A 17,039-nucleotide genomic window follows, 5' to 3' on the forward strand; every position below is an offset into this window, starting at 1 on the left:
TACCTTCTCTTATCTGACATTGCCGTTATCATTATCGTCATAGAAACACTCTCGTTAGAGTAGCCACAGTACTTATCACTTGGTGACGGAATCGGGATCAGAGGCCCCCTTTGGATTCACTTCAAGTACGTCAACCAAGGCTATAGAAAGATTCGAGAGTAACGGGCCCACCTCAGGCCGGATGAGGTAGCGTATACAATTTACCCATATTACGTGTCATAACGTTACTTGTATGAGTCTTAGGGTAATCGGGTCCCACTTAGGCAAGTTATAGGGGTCTAGAAGGTCTTTTCGTCATTTTGCACACTTTCTACTTCAATTCAATTGAACGAAAAGTTGAAAATTTTAGGTGCGGATTCCGGGGATTAGGGTTGTCCCCGAGGCTCGTACCCGACTTCTTTTAGTTAAGACATGCCATAGAAAGAAGAGTGAAGCCTTACATACCTCTTTCCGCTCCTTTTGCTACTCCAAATTCACGTCACAATCTCGTCGAAATCTGCGAATTGGTCATTTTTACCAAAACTTTCATTAGTACACTTTGAGTTAGAATCTTAAGGAAACACTTGGCTACCGAAATTTTGGCAGCATTTCCTCTGTAATTATACCATCCTCGACATTCAACATATTCAAATTCGCATCAATCACAATCCGGGAATTCAAACCCGGCCAAACTATCGATATGAATTCAACGACTACACTAGCAACTTCCATATTCAAACAATTCACTACTTGTTTTTTTCAAAAACCGTCCAACTTCAATAAACTCAATAACGAGCTCATGCATACGTTCCAACGACATCACACTAATCATATAGTCTTTCATGCATACAAAGAAACATTACATTCCATTCGTTTAACTTCTAAAGCAAGTCTCCACCATTTCAACTTTGCTAAGGTTCATATATAATCATTAACACAAAGAATCCGCAACATAACGACAATCAAAGCACTACATAAAATTGACTCGTTCTCCTCCATATTATACCACAACCACACGGCCACACCACTACACACAACACACGACCACATGCATGCATACTACAATCTCTCCTAAAATTCATTCAACTTCCATTTTCCACATTTCATTCACAACCATAACAACCAACACTAGGCAAGATAATTAAAACACACTTTCTACACACATATATATACATATACATACACGGCCATGCTTCATATTCCTCTCCTTCATGATTTTCATCAATTTTAACATACTACTACACATATAAACCATGCATAACTCATAAAACAAGATCAATACTCACCTTTCTTCTTCAACTTCTCACTTGCCTATCTTTTGGCAACTTGTAGGATTATGAGTTGTTCTTGCTCCAACAACAACTCCACCTTGTTAAGCACCTTTAGCTTGGTAGGAAATGATTTTTGGAAGAATTTTATCAATTTTCCTTGGGAAATTTTTCTATGGCCGAAACCCCCATGGTTTTTCTCCTTCTCTCTTTGCTCTTCTTTTTCTTGAAATTTCTAGAGGTTATGAGATAATTATGGACCTTCTCCTCTATTTAATTAAAAAAAAAATAATTCCCACATGGGCTTGGACCCCTATCAATGGCCGTTTGGGCCTTTAATTTTTTGTCCACAAAGACTTTCAAGCCCACTTATATTTTTGGCTAATTCTTGCAATTTTTAAAAACAATTTTTCCGACTTCCAAATTTGCCCTTCGTCTTTCTCCATATTTCCACGAGTCATGTCATGAATTCCCCTTTATGCTCTTAACCAATCTCATTGTCTTTACTTCTAAATCTTTCATAAACAACTCATGTATCCAACAACATAAAATATTGCTTTGCTTGTCGTATTCCCGCGATTATCTTGAATTAACCAATTTCACAAAACGCGGGATATAACAGAAGTCACTCAAGCGGAACCTACTTATCAACATAATTACCCTGACATGAGTACCTATGAAAGCATTTTGACTAGCCAAATGCCTCTGGATAGTTTAAGTCGGCAATTTGACAGGCAGTGGTAAATATTCATTTTTTACAATATTATTATTATTATTATTATTATTATTATTATTATTATTATGTGTAGTGGCACTTGAATGCTACTAATGATGTCGATTATATTATTTAGGGGTTATACACCTGATATGGATCATATCGGACGGTCTCCTCAATCGGGATGGATGAATCGGGTTGGAACATCCTCAGCCTATCCAACAACTCAAAGTGATGATCCTTTCTCAGGTTTCGGTGCAATTGATTACTATCGGTACGTCTATTTTTTTTAACATCAATAGTGTTATTTGATGTGTAGTAGTTAAAACACCCTAATTTCTTATGTAGGGAGAATGTGGTTGTTGCACCAAATTATAGGCAAAGGCCTGCTATGGATGGTCCGGATTATCCGAATTATATAGTGACATCATCCAGCGATAGTGAGGAAATACCTAATGCGGAGGAAAGTGACGATGAGCAAAGTGACGATGAGATTGAGGTTGGAACTAATACTCAACATCAAGTAGAACTGTTGCAAGACATGATGAACAGTCTGGCACACGAGGAGGAACTAAATTCACAGCAACCATTTGAACAGCAAGAGTCGACTCCGGTTCAGCCGCAAAGCCAATTTCAACAGCAAGAGCCGACCCCGATTCAGTGGCATTCCGATGAGATCCCCTATCTTGATCATCTTCAAGATCGCCCAGATGACTTTGTCTTTACTAGGGATGATGATCATATTCGGCGAAGTTTGTGGAAAGAGCCAGTGGATCTTTTAAAACAAAAAGCTCATATTGAAAAAGGAATGATTTTCAGCTCGAAAAAATCATTGCAAAGGGTTGTTAAGATTTATTGAATCCAGGGGATGAGGGAGTTTAAAGTTGACGATTCCACACGAAAACTTTGGCGATTGGTCTGCAAGCGAAAATATTAAGGCTGCGAATGGATGCTCCGTGGTAAGGAAACTGCTGAAAAGATGTGGACTATTTCAAAGTTCTACACAAAGCACACTTGTCATATGAGTGACCTCCCAGATGATCATTGCAATCTAGATACTAATTTGATTGCGCGTGTATTAGTTGGCGACATTAGAGAAAACCCAAGGCATCCCCTTCGCCTAAGTTTATTTTATTTTTGGTGTTAATATAATGTTCCTCGCTATTATATGCTGATATTTCAACTTTTACAGGTTCCCTATTAAAGATTGTATTAGAGCCGTCCTGAAAGTATATTAGCAAAACTGTTACTAGGAGGAAGGCGTATCTTGGGCGTAGGCGTGCACATGGGATAGTCTTCGGCAATTGGGAGGGCTCTTTCAAGACGTTGCCGAGATACATGGCGGCTCTACAACACTTCAATCATGGTACTGTTGTCGAATGGAAGCTCAAATCGAAGCCTGGTGTGCCCGGTAATATTTTTGATTTTGTGTTTTGGGCCTTCAAACCATGCATTGATGATTTTGCTCATTGTTGGCCTATAATATCAATAGATGGAACACATGTGGACGGGAAGTATGATATAAAGCTGCTAATAGCAGTTGGAATGGATGCAAATGGAGCTATATTCCCTCTAGCTTTTGCAATTGCAGCTAATGAGAGCATTAGTACGTGGGGTATGTTTTTGGACTACTTAAGGCAACACGTTATTAAGGATCACATGGGAATATGTGTGATATCTGACAGACATGCTGGCATATTGCACAATATGTTCAATTTGCAGGGGTGGCAGCCACCCTTTGCCTACCATCGTTATTGTTTAAGGCATTTGAAGGCAAACTTCCAAAAGGCATATCGAATCCCAGCACTTTGCAATTGGATGTGGGCGGCTGCAACAAAGCATCAGGAGAAGAAGTTTAACCTGCAGATGGACAATATTAGGCGGGCGAACGAGGAAGCCTTCCACTGGTTGAATGCAATTGATAAAGACAAATGGACATTACACCAGGATGAAGGTAAGCGATGGGGTATGCTGACAACAAACAGCTCTGAGTCATTCAATGGCTTGTTAAAATCTGCACGGGGACTACCCGTCACCGCAATGGTGAGAATGACATTTAAGCAAGTTGTGAAGCGGTTCGTCAGTAGATCAAAAGAGGCCAAAGCACATGCAACAGCAGGTCTATGATGGATGCCAAAACCGTCAAAACTGTTCGAGTACCACAAATATAAGGCTCAGAAACATGACCGGATAGAGTACAACTCTACAGAGCGCATATTTGAACTCACAACAAGTGTGCACCAAGGTAAAGGAGGTAACGTCCACACAATTTGTGAGATTCCAAGAACATGCACATGCGGCAAGTGGCAATCATATCACATGCCATGTTCTCATGCCTTCAAGTGTTTTATCGCAATGGGAAAGAACGCCTCCCCGTACATGGCTGAGGAATATACAATTGAAAATTATGCAAGAACATATGCTTGAAGATTCTACCCACTTGGTAGTGAGAGTTATTGGCCACCGAATCCATTTTCAATGGTTGCAAATAAAGCATTTATCCGTAAATTCCGAAAGCATGCATACTCGCGTATTCATAATGAAATGGATGTTTCAACGGAGAGATACACTCGAAAATGCTCATTTTGCAATTATGTTGGTCATGATAAGCGCAAGTGTGCCTTACGGCATGGTGGTCAAACTACATCTCGCGGTAGAAGTACTTATCGTGGTGGAGGAAACTTTCGTGGTGGAAGTACCTCTAGTGGTGGTGGCACATCTCGCGGTGGTGGCACATCTCACGGTGGTGGCGGAAGATCAACTCAAGGGCATTAATTGATGAATGTTTTTTAAGTTTTTTTCTTACTTTGATGATTGTATTTTAAAAAGTTTGGGTTTCTTATCAATGAACAAATTTAAGTATTTTCATCTACTCAAGGTTATGAATGATGCAATTTAATTTTTTTTTTTTTGTATGAATGCTGCCATTTTGACTAACTTTTAATTAATTATTAATGAACAAGTTTAAGTATTCGTAAAGAACTTCAAGCTAATGTTACCGAGCCTTCAAACGAAAATGGCGTTCGAGTTTTCAACCACTAAAATGGCCATCCGAACTTTTGTGTATCCTTGATGTATTGATCCTACCTTATTAATCGCACAAAAATAAGTAGGGTTCTATATAAAATATTGAAGTTTCAGGGTCCCGAAGCATGATTAATCTATGGTCAAAATACGTTAAAAAGTGTAATGGAAGAAGGGTTAACCAAAAGGTCCGAAAAAAAAGGAGGGACACTATAGCGCAGTAAATTACTGCGCTATAGTAGTTAACAGAGCTGTCCTCGTTAACTGCTTTAGCGCAGTAAATTACTGCGCTAAAGGTAGTTTGGTAACATTTTTTTGTTGGGGTATTTTGGTTCAAAATGTGTTTTTTGGGGGCATTTTGGTTCCGGACTCGCAATTCCAAAACAACCTCCCAAGCTTGTGGATGGAAATTTTCCTCCTATTTTTTGGTTTTCAATTCCGTGTACTGGGTTTCTAAATTTAGAGTCGCACTCGGAAGTCCCATATTTGAGATAAAACGCTCAGCAACAAAGGCAGTTCATACGCAATAGAGCTTGAACCCAAAACCTTTAATTTAGAATGAAAGACTACTTACCGTTCTTCGTCTGTATTCTCTGTTGGTGCTAGACAAGAAACTGACACAATGTCTTGGAATGGCCTCATGTGTTAGTATAAGTAGTGCAAATGCAATGAATAAATAAAAAAAGTATTTAGGTGTGAATTCAAATAAAGTAATAAGGATTTATTTTTTAAATAGATCTTTTTGTAGTTTTTCTTAGTAATCATAAAATAAGTTATCGATCGGACCAAGAAAGTTTGGTAGTGATTTTGAATAGTGGACGAGAACGTGACTATATTAGATTTAGAGTTATGAATTGGGATTCCATTATTGTGGGGATACCATAAGTGGTAATGCATCGCCCCTGTTCACGTGCGTTGTGCATCCACTTTGTGGGAAGGATATTTAAAACTTAGTTATAAAAATTCAATAATGTTGGGGATCTTGTACAAAAGTGGATCTAGCCATCACGAGAGTAAATGATTGGTTTTCTTTTAATACTATGTCAGTTTGAGTGCACGTCAACTAATTTACTATGCAATCTGTTAATCCCCTTAAACACTCGTCATGCCAAGAAATCATGTTTATCGAAATTGAAACAAATGAGATCACTAATTCAATATTGTAATTAGAATTTGAATACGTAATCTTCATCTTATTAATCTTATGCTTCGACCATGCATTCTCTTAATGGAGAATCGTGTGGTTAAATCGTTATAAGCGACGATGATAAGGCGAGTGACTAGCCCTCCTAATCTCAAGAAATCTTTCATAGGTGAGTAATGATTAGTTCTCCTTATCTCAAATAATTACCTCTAGAGTGTTTTTATGTTGTCACGTAAAATCAGAAATTCGTTCTCAAAGATTTTGGCTATAATACTTCCGATAATTAAGTTAGTAAACATTGTGAAAATTGCATCGGCATATATTTTAGATAGCGGATATGAATGCACTTGTTGTTTTCTTCTCATAAAAATATTTTCAAAGAACATTATTTCTATGTATATTAAATATTCATCCATTGTATATTAATATATGCGGTCATAATTCTTACTTCAACTCTGAACAGTTCCCTTGGCTAAGAAAGTATATATGTGTTTCAATCGCCTTTTAATGAAGAATCATGTAAGTAAGCTGTTTGGATAGGCTTATTTTAAGCAGCTGTAGGGCTTATTTTAAATAACTTATAAACTGCTTTAGATAAGCTAAGTCAAACGGGCCCAATTATCTTTTTGATCTTATTTTAAGCACAAAATGACTTTAAGCTGGTCAATCAAATACTTAAAAAACCTGAAAACAACTTATGAGTAACTTATAAGCCAATCCAAACGGGCTCTAAATCATTATAAGTGATGATGATTAGGTGAAGGCGGGAGCAGGGAGTAGTGACTAGCCCCCCTTATCTCGCAATCGTCGAGTAGAAATGATTAGTCCTCCTTGTTAGAAATTCTCTATTAAGTGGATTCGCATATTTAATATAATTGTACATAGATATGTTATTAATTAAAGACGCTCATTTTTTTGATCTAATAAAGTGTTATTTTTATGGGTTATATACAAATCTTATGTTATAAGGTATGAATTCTATATGCGTAGAAACCTAGTAAACTCTTCAGTTATAATTGATGTGTTCATAACTGAAGAGTTACATCTCTTCTGAAAGGTTATGTATGAAGAGTTATGTCTCTTCCGAAGAGGTGTCTCACTATTACACATATTGGTTGTGGTCCCTATGTCTGTTACTGATTCTTTTCTTCTCTGCCCCATTAAGAAAAGTGTCATAAAAATAGTAATAAGACTTAAAAGATCATGACTTCATTCAATCGGTTCTTATCAATGGATTAAGATAAGTGCCCTAACTAATCTTCTAGATTGATATCTCCGTTTAATAATTTACTTGCGATTCTATATAGATTGTATAAAGTTTTCCAACACTCCTTAATTTATTGAGCGTTTTTATGTTGCCACGTAAAATTAGAGATTTTGGAGGATTCTGTCTAGTACCTCTAATAATTAAGTTAGTAAACATTCTAACAATAGTTGAGACATATTTTTTAGATAGCGATTATGGGTACACACTAGTTATATGCAATTATAATTCTGAATTCGACCTTGAACAGACCCCTCAGCTAAGAGGGTGTACACGTATTTTTTTTGTTTTTTGGATAAAATAACCCGTGCTTGGTGCTTTGGGTCGTTTACCGTTTTTAAGTAGTTATTACATGTGAAGTGAATCTATTGTACTCACCATGCCCCCTTATAATAGGATTGTGGGTCATAATAATGATATATTGGTAACTAAAAGAGGAATGTGTTACCTGCATCTGCAATTGACATTTGATCAGATTTGCTAATTTAATAACATAAGGCATAATAAACGTGAATAGATTCATGTTCTGGGAAATGAAAATCATTGAATGACCAAAAACTCAAAATTATGAACATTATGAGAAGTCAAATCTATGTCTCATGAATTAAACAGATGTAGTAATACATACTCTAACAAGAAGCTTTCCAATTCGAAAAATTGCATAATGTAGTTTTGATAATTGATAAAATTTCGTTTTAACAAAAAAGAAAAACTTTGGAGTGTTAAATTATAAATTTGACCCTCGAAAAATAAAGTTGACAACTGACAATATAACAAACAGAGTGTACATTAATGCGACATACATCAAAGCGTTGTTTTTTATTTCTTCGATAAAGTATACATCAATACGTTGTAAAATGTTGCTCTACGTTTATTTTTTCTCAAATTTCAGAGCAGCTTTATCGAATTATAAATTAGGGGCGTCTCAACGTTGTGGCCTAAGTTAAATAAAATATATACTTAAATTTGTGTTAAACATTTTAATTTTCTTATAATCTATTTTTATACCAACAAACTTGAAATTTTTCTTTAAAATTACTCAGAGAAATGAAAAACTAATAAAAATATATTAATAGTAAAAAATGGGGTTCCATAAGTCACTATCAATCATCTTATAGCTAAAAAGAAAAAACTATCATTCCTTTTTTTATGCAAACAACTTGAATTTTGCTTTAAAAATACTCAAAATAAAAAACTAATACATAATAAATATATTATTTAGTAAAAGTGGGGGCCCCATAATTATGGAGCCTAAGGCGTATGTATACCAGATAATTAACGCAGACAATTATGGTTTATTTAAAGTCCAAACAATTCTCACTGTTATTAATAGTATGAAATTGCCATCCTGTTATAAGTGAAGGAGAGATTGGTTTTTTTTTCTTTTTCGGTTGGTGCTCCCGGATGCTTATGCACACATTTTAAACATGTTTCGCTTATTTAGACTAAACTACACCTATTAAAGTTAATTAATCGTTTAAAGGAAACACAAGCTGTTTTTCTACCAAAAAGGTTAATCAAGCAAAAATTACGAGATAGAGGCATATTTAATTCAAAGAATAGTTACTTTCTTCGATTCATATTATCTATCTTTTAAGACACCCCTTTAGAAATAAATTTTAGTCCTATTTGTTTTTACTAATAGTGAGATGTCTCACAGTCTAATTATAAATTCATATCTGATTATAAAGAGATTATTTGTAAATTTGACTACATAAAAATTAAATTTATTTGTTTTCTCAACATTTATAAAAGAAAGAAAAGGTATACACGAGTTCTTTAGTCGGCATGTGGTGTAAAATTCCATCGAAAATTATGGATGAAGATTTTCATACATCTGTATACGGGTAAAACCGAGGATACAGGCACGCTCGGCTTCCCGTTATTATGGTTATGCTCGGTCACGGTACGATCGTCTCACCAGGAACGAGGCTTCGAGTTCGGGCCGGGATGAGGCGATGAAGGAAGGGCGATTGACTGCCATCAGCGGGAGACCGAAATATTCGTCCTCAACCGGATATTTTGGCATCGATCTCGGCAATACAGCTATCACCAGATTTACTTGCTTTATTTAGAATTGTACTAGGGTTGAAACTCCTCTACTATATAAGGAGGATGTTATCATTCATGAAATAGGTTGGCAATAGTAAGGAAAGAAATAGGCAAAATACATCGAATCACACTTAAACTATACCCAAAAAGTCGAATTCACATTCCAACTAATCGCGCGACCTATTTACCCCCTATTCTTCTTTAAACTGGAATTAATACCACCTTATGAGGTATAAAACCACTCTCATGGTGTGAGGTGCTCCACACACGCGCCACATCTGCGCCATGTCAGCCCACGTCAACGCCATGTCAACCCACGTCAGAAATACAATATATTTACACTTTTTACTTTTTTTTTAATTCACACTTGTTTTTTTTATTCACAAAATTAAAGTAAAAAATGATTTTTAAATTTTAATAAAAAAATTGATTTTTCATCTTCTTCTTCATTTCACCACTCGCCCCCCACTCCTCCGCCCCACCCCTCTTCTCCTCCACCTTCACGCCACCCCCCACCCCCAAACCCTTCTTCTTCATTTCAGCACCACCTTCACGCCACCCCCACCTCCCAGACCCCCCCCCCCTCTTCTTTTTTTTTTTTTTTTTTTTTCATCCTAGCCATTATCTTGCAAACCAATTTTGACTAACAAATCACCAACAAACAAAAATTTCAGATTCAAAATCGGTAACCCAACTACATTTTAGATTCAACATTTTCGACTACCCATTTCAGATTTAAGAATTTGAAATGGTTTTAACTTGTGAAAATAATTTGTAATTTATTGGTAATTATTTTTTTGCATAATAATTCTAAGAGAAAGAAGATTAGAATGAGAGATAGGAATATGGTAGAAGATTGACCGGAAAAAATGGAAGTTTGCCGAGGAAATTTTTCTAGATAAATTTTTCGGCTACATTTGTTGATGTTGTCCCTTCAGAAAAGAGGGATTTTGTGGGTTTTCATGGGCCATAGCAGTGGGTTGATCCTGTGTGGTGTGATGGAATCGGCAAAAATGGAGTTTCTGTAGTGAAGAAGCATTGCACAGAGAAAAAGGGAAGGAAAAAGAAAGAAGCAGAGGAAAAAAAAAGAGCAAACAAAAGATAAGAGGGCCCACAAATAATTAAGTGCAATTAGTTATGTGACATCCCATTAAAATAGACACGTGTACAATTTAATCAATTTTTAATATGTTTTTTAATTTTCACTCGTGCTTAAAAAGATAAAAAAAAAATCCTCTGCCTCGTCACGGATAGGGGGGGTATTAATTCCAGTTTAAAGAAGAATAGGGGTAAATAGGTCGCCCGATTAGTTGGAGTGTGAACTCGACTTTTTGGATATAGTTTAAGTGTGATTTGATGTATTTTGCCGAGAGAAATAGTTTACATCAACAATCATAAGAATCCTATTAAATCAATTCCCATCTGTTCTTAAGTTCATTTTTATTATACTTCGTGTAAGTTCGTAACAAAGGGTATCGACCTCGGTTTCTATACCCGAGGCCAGACGCATTTAACAGTTGGTCAGATCTGCTCCTCTGTTCATTTATTGATATATCTCGCCATCTAATCTTGAATTGAATTTAGCCACATATCTTTTGCATCACGCATAAATTTAATTGTTCTCCGTTTTAAGATTAAACAGTTTGGCGCCCATCGCGGGGCCTTACATAGTAGTGGCGGTTCAATACAACATTCTGGCCACGCTCGATATTTTACACTTGTTTTTTAAGGTTTCATTTCAGATATACCGGAAATGTCGGATTCCCATTCTGTCAACTTCCAAGTGGAACCAAGCCATCATGAGCATGACGACGGGGGCGTACCAAACAACAACGCACCCCCCGTTAATTCTGTTCATGTCGGATCTTCAGTGGGCAACGTACCGGCCGGCGAGAATAACGGGGTCATGCTGCAACAGCTCCAAAACCAGTTAGACATGGCTATGGCTCAGTTGCAGGCCCAACAAGAGATCATAGCGCAATTGCAAAATCGGGGTCAGGCACCCGATATTGCCCCATCAGAACAGACCCAGGATACGGAGAAAAGACATACCCCACAGGGTAACGAGAACCACCCCGGACAAAGTACCGAATTGATAAGAATGCTCGAAGAATTGACCAAACGGGTCGAGTCCGGTGAAAAGAAGATAGAGGCGAACGACAAGAAGGTGGAGAACTGCAACTCAAGGGTTGATCAGATTCCGGGGGCTCCACCAGTGTTGAAGGGACCGGATTCGAAAAAGTTTGTTCAAATGCCGTTTCCGCCGAGCGCGGCACCGATGAAAATCCCCAAGAGATTTTGCATGCCCGATATCCCGAAGTACAATAGGACAACGGACCCAAATGAACATGTGACTACGTATACGTGCGCCATTAAGGGAAATGATCTCGCTGATGTCGAAAGGGAATCAGTGCTACTTAAGAAATTTGGTGAAACTCTGTCAAAGGGGGCTATGATTTGGTATCATAACTTGCCCGAGCACTCGATTGATTCGTTTGCCATGCTCGCTGATGCTTTTGTTAAGGCCGGGGTCGAAACTCGAAAATCGGATTTATTCAACGTTAAGCAACGAGATGACGAGACCCTTCGCGAGTTTGTGGCTTGATTTCAAATGGAGCGCATGGACTTACCTCCAGTTACTGAAGATTGGGCCGTTCAGGCTTTCACCCAAGGGCTTAACTCGAGGAGCTCCATCACATCTATGGAACTAAAACAAAACTTGATAGAATACCCGGCAATCGCCTGGGCTGATGTACACAACAGGTATCACTTGAAGATCAGGGTTGAAGATGATAAGATTCTGAGGACCGCTTTAGTATCATGGCATTTCGGTAAAGGAGGTGATCGCTCGAGAAGAGTGATAGATCGAGATTCCAGATCGTCATATAACAGACACCAGCCTTACCCGCTGGATCGAAGAGGGAACGGGCATAACAACGATTTGGGCAAGAATGATAGCAGAAACGATCAAAGGAATGATCGAGGCCTAAATAGTCGTGGCTTGGGAAACAGAAATGTTGTCGATAGAGCTCCGGGAAACAGATAAACTCCAAGGTTATCCGACTAAAACTTTTGCATCGATGTAGCAACCATAGCGGCAGCCGTTATCCGAAACAAAGAAACAAGGCATCCGAAGCCAATCCAATCTGACCAGGAGAAGCGGGATAGAAGTCTTATTTGTAAGTATCATCATACTCACGGCCATCGAATCGAGGATTATCGACAGGTGAGAGAGGAGGTCGTCCGTCTGTTCAATTTGGGACATCTTCGAGAATTCCTAAGTGAACGAGCAAAAACCCATTTTAAAAACCTGGATTCCAACAAGCAGGATAGGCTGGAAGAGCCTCAGTAAGTGATACACATGATCATGGGAGGAACTGACGTTCCCATTGGGCCAGTTATGAAGCGCACAAAAATTTCCATAACGAGGGAAAAGCGTATCCGAAACGATGGCCCCATCACGTTCAACGACGAGGATATGGAAGGCATCACCCATCCGCATAATGACACATTGATAATATTTGTCCTTGTCAATAAGTTTAGAATTAAATGTGTGCTGATTGATCCAGGTAGCTCGGCTAATATCATTCGATGGAGAGTCATCGAACAGCTGGACTACTAGATCAGATCGTGCCGGCTATACGGGTCCTCAATAGATTCAACATGGCATGCGAAACGACGAAGGGTGAGATCACTATACCGATCAGTATGGCAGGAACTACGCAGCAGACGAAATTTTAGGTGACAGAGGGAGATATAGGATACAATGCATTGCCGAGCAGACCATGGATTCACCTCGTAAGAGCGGTTCCCTCGACTATGCATCAGGTATTGAAATTCCTGACTCCAGAAGTTATCAAAACCGTCCGTGGTGAACAACAGGCCGCAAAAGAAAAGTTCGCGGTTGAAGAATCTATTAAGACTATAAAGGCGCCAGATCGGAGTGAAGGGAAGAATGCCAAATAGCAATCTCAGATCCCGATCCCGGAATTTTCGGAAGATCGGAACGGAGACACACTAGACGAAGAGTTAAAATTCAGAATACCGAGAACCTTTGTAGTGCCCGATGATTCTGATGCCTCTAAGTCCATCGTTGAAGAACTCGAGCAAGTCACACTGTTCGTCCATCTACCGAAAAAAAAGGTATACCTGGGCACGAGTTTAACCCCCGAGCTCAGGAAAGAATTTATTGAGTTTCTTAAAATTAACTCAGATTGCTTCGCTTGGTCCCATTTAGACATGCCAGGTATTCCACTGGACGTGACGACACACAAATTGAGCTTGTATCCAAGTTTTCCCTCGGTCAAACAAAAGCGAAGGCCACAACCCGAGGTAAGACATGCATTTGTCAAGGACGAGGTTACCAAGCTCCTTAATATATGGTCCATTCGAGAGGTAAAGTACCCATATTGGTTAGATAACGTTGTACTAGTGCCTAAAAAGGGGAATAAGTTTAGAATGTGCGTAGATTATAAAGATTTAAACAAAGCCTGCCCGAAGGATTCATTTCCTTTGCCCAGCATCGATCGCATGATTGACACTACCGCGGGTCACGACACGCTGAGTTTCCTCGATGCATATTCCGGGTGCAACCAAATACAAATGGACCCGGAGGATCGAGAAAAAATCTCATTTATAACTAGGTTTGGCACATATTGTTATAATGTAATGCCTTTCGGCTTAAAAAATGCTGGTGCCATCTATCAGCGTTTAGTCAACCGAATGTTTGAACACCAAATAGGGAGATCCATGCAAGTTTATATAGATGACATGGTCGATAAGTCCCTGGGAACAGAGGACCATTTGAAATTTTTGCAGGAAACTTTCAGCATATTAAAAAAGTACAACATGAAGCTGAACCCGGAAAAATGTGCCTTCGGAGTCAGATCGGGCAAGTTTCTCGGATTCATGGTATCAAATCGAGGAATCGAAATCAACCCAAATAAGATAAAGGTAATCGAAGATATCACCGTGATAAACGACATTAAAGGGGTACAGAGATTAACAGGACGGATAGCTGCCCTGAGCCGATTCATCTCCAGATCCTCGGACAAGAGTCACCGTTTCTTCTCATTGCTCAAGAAAAGACTGACTTTGCATGGACCCCCGAATGTCAGACGGCCTTGGCAGAACTCAAAAGATACTTATCAAGCTCACCTCTACTCCACACACCAAAAGCGAACGAGCAGTTGTATCTATACCTGGCGGTGTCCAAGATAGCGGTTAGCGGTGTCTTGGTTCGAGAGGACAAAGGTACGCAATACCCAGTTTACTATGTAAGTAGAACCCTCGGTGACACCAAAACCAGGTACCCACATCTGGAAAAACTCGCTTTGGCTTTGTTAAGTGCATCTAGAAAATTAAAACCTTACTTTCAGTGTCATCCCATATGCGTCGTAACGTCGTACCCCCTAAGGAACGTCATGCATAAACCCGAACTCTCAGGCCGACTAGCAAAGTGGGCTGTGGAGATTAGCGGGTATGATATAGAATGCAAGCCCCGAACTACAATCAAATCCCAAATATTGGCGGATTTCGTGGCCGATTTTGCATCGGCCATGATCCCCGAGGTCGACAAGGAGATGCCTTTTGCCTCGGGGACTAGCACGGGAGTCTGGACCTTTTACACGGATGGTGTATCTAATGTAAAAGTGTCTGGGTTAGGGATCGTTCTCAAACCTCCCTCAGGTGACATAATAAGACAATCTATTAGATCTGTTGATTTAACTAACAACAAAGCCGAGTATGAGGCTATGATTGCGGGTTTAGATATGGCTAAAAGCTTGGGAGCCGAGATCATAGAGGCCAAGTGCGATTCTCTCTTGGTGGTCAACCAAACGAACGGAAACTTCGAAATCAAAGATGATAGAATGCGGAGATATCAAGAAAAATTGCAGGTTATCCTTCGCCGGTTCAAGGAGCGGACTTTGGAACACGTACCCTCGAATCAAAATAATGAAGCGGATGTCCTGAAAAATTTGGGATCCTCGGTCGAATCAGAAGGGTTCGCTTCCGGAGCTGTGGTACAGTTGACAAAATTAGTCATAGAGACCGGCCACGCCGAGATAAACTCGACCAGCCTCACTTGGGATTAGAGGAACAAATACATAGACTATTTCCAAATAGGAAAGCAACCATCCAATGCCAAGGAATCAAGGGCCCTCCGAACCAAGGCGGCTAGATTTTGTTTGGTCGATGGCCAGTTGTACTGAAGGTCATTCCACGGCCCCTTAGCGAGATGCCTAGGACCAGGGGAAGCCGACTATGTTCTAAGGGAAGTTCACGAGGGAATTTGTGGAAACCAATCGGGAGTCGATTCATTGGTTCGCAAGCTGATCAGAGCAGGATACTACTAGAACGAGATGGATGAGGACGCCAAAACCTTCGTTCGAAAATGTAACGAATGCCAAAGGCACGCCCGGTCAATACATCAACCCGGGGAAGAGCTCCATCCGGTCCTCTCCCCGTGGCCATTCATGAAATGGGGTATGGATATAGTGGGACCTTTGCCATGGGCCCAGGTAAGACGCAATTTATTTTACTTATGACTGATTATTTCTCTAAATGGGTCGAAGCACAGGCACTCAAGAAAGTCAAGGAAAAAGAGGTCATTAATTTCATTTACGACCATATAATCTGTCGATTCGGGGTACCAGCGGAGATCGCGTGTGATAACGAGAAGCAGTTCATAGGTAGCAAGGTCAGCAAGTTTTTTGAAGAATACAAAATCAAGAAAATCTTATCAACCCCGTATCATCCGAGCGCGAATAGTCAGGCCTAGTCTACCAATAAAACCATATTGCAGAATTTAAAGAAGAGACTGGCCGGTTCTAAGCACCGATGGAAGGAAGTTCTGCCCGAGATTTTATGGGCGTACCGCACAACAGTAAGATCAAGCACCGGGGAGACTCCATTTTCCCTTGTATGCGGAGCCGAGGCCCTGATACCCGTCGAGGTTGGTGAGCCAAGCTTAAGATTCCGTTATGCCACTGAGAACTCGAACCATGAAGCAATGTCTGTCAATCTGGATCTCGTGGACGAAAGAAGGGAAGCTGCTCATATCCAAATAGCCACACAAAAACAGAGGATGCAAAGGCATTATAATCGGAAGACCAACCTCAGACATTTTCAGATTAGCGACTTGGTACTGAGGAAGGTCACACTTCATACGAAGAACCCTTACGAAGGGAAACTAGCCCCCGAATTGGGAAGGACCGTACCGAGTCACTGGAATAACCGAAAAAGGTTCTTATCAGCTCGAGAATGAAGACGGACAACAGCTGAAAAACAACTGGAATGTAGCACACCTAAAACGATATTACTGTTAAAGGTACGAATAACTTTTCTTTTGCTTTCTTCTGTCTCGATCTAACCATGCAGGGATGCAGCCCAAGGGACAACGAAACAGCACAGCGGATACTCGGAAGTCATGGACTTAGGACTGAAAGCACGTGCTGCACTCTTTTTCCCTTCGACCGTTTTGTCCCGAAGTGGGTTTTCGGCAAGGTTTTTAATGAGGCAGCGCCAAACGGCGTGCTACACATGTGGAGCACACCGATCAAAGACCGAAGACCGGGGACTGCACATACCGGG

Source organism: Lycium barbarum, chromosome 3, assembly GCF_019175385.1.
Source record: "Lycium barbarum isolate Lr01 chromosome 3, ASM1917538v2, whole genome shotgun sequence".
In the NCBI taxonomy this organism is placed as follows: domain Eukaryota; kingdom Viridiplantae; phylum Streptophyta; class Magnoliopsida; order Solanales; family Solanaceae; genus Lycium; species Lycium barbarum.